This window comes from Ipomoea triloba, chromosome 15, assembly GCF_003576645.1.
Source record: "Ipomoea triloba cultivar NCNSP0323 chromosome 15, ASM357664v1".
Classification (NCBI taxonomy): domain Eukaryota; kingdom Viridiplantae; phylum Streptophyta; class Magnoliopsida; order Solanales; family Convolvulaceae; genus Ipomoea; species Ipomoea triloba.
Window position 1 is genome coordinate 22,820,305 of NC_044930.1, and position 1,168 is coordinate 22,821,472.

Sequence of the window (1,168 nt, forward strand, 5' to 3'; positions counted from 1 at the left end):
CCCCATAATCAATCCAGTTTTTGCTACTATTCTCTTCTTGGTTTCTTCTTCCTCCTCAAAAACCAGAGTTCGGAGAAGTAATAAATGAGAGGTCTTGATAGAGAAAGCGCTCAAAAACCCATAATAAAGTCCAGCCGCAAGAACTGAATTTATTATTTTGTAATAAACCGAACGAAAAGGAAATTGATTCCTCATAGTGAGATACTCCTATATTTCAATAGTGTTGTGAAAAATATCGTGAAATTCAATATTTGTTCATATAAGTCACATATAAGTAATTAGATTTCTAAGATTTCTAAAAATTGAACTTTGAATAGTGAAATTCGATATTTGTTCATATAAGTAATTAGATTTCTAAGATTTCTAAAAATTGAACTTTGAATAGTGAAATTTGGTAAAGGTAAATTTGATTCTATGATTTCTATTATTATATGATCTATTTATGATATTTTTTTCTATTGTCAATAGAAATCAATCTCAGTTCATCTAATTCAATAGAATTCTAATGAAATATCGAATCTACTGTTGTTCCTCAGTAGCTCAGTGGTAGAGCGGTCGGCTGTTAACCGATTGGTCGTAGGTTCGAATCCTACTTGGGGAGATTTGATTCATTCTGAATGAAAGAAATAAAGGGGCTCGCTTTGACCGTTAAGAGTAGCCGTTCTCTGTCTTTGTTGCTATTGCATTCTATCTCATCGTATCCCATTCTGTTCTGCGAGATTTGAAAATAACCATAAATACATATACACTACCTCGGTCTAGTTCCGGGATAATAGACCTCGTACAATAACTGCACTCGGGTTTTTCTATCTTTTTTTCCAGATCTTCTGGAAAAGTCAGAAACGCGTTTTTGCTAACCAAAATTCCATGTCTAATCTAGACCTCGTACAATAACTGCACTCGGGTTTTTCTATCTTTTTTTCCAGATCTTCTGGAAAAGTCAGAAACGCGTTTTTGCTAACCAAAATTCCATGTCTAATCTAAAAAAAAAAAAGACAAATGGTATGGGAGAAGGGGCAAAATTATCATTACACCAACAGATTGCCCCTCCTCCCCGCCGAATTGCAATTCATGGGGGGTACCCCATGAATTGCAATTCATCATTTGGAGGGAATTGCAATTCTACGGAATTGCAATTCCCTCCAACCAAACACTGTAGTTTGAGAAT

The 1,168-nt window shown here is 34.8% G+C and overlaps 1 non-coding gene across 1 annotated transcript; it reads left to right on the forward strand.

Annotated features, from left to right (window-relative positions):
• The first annotated feature begins 529 nt into the window (after positions 1-529).
• Positions 530-601, forward strand: TRNAN-GUU. The gene has a single exon. It is a non-coding gene; the product is annotated as a tRNA-Asn (tRNA).
• The last annotated feature ends 567 nt before the right edge of the window (positions 602-1,168 follow it).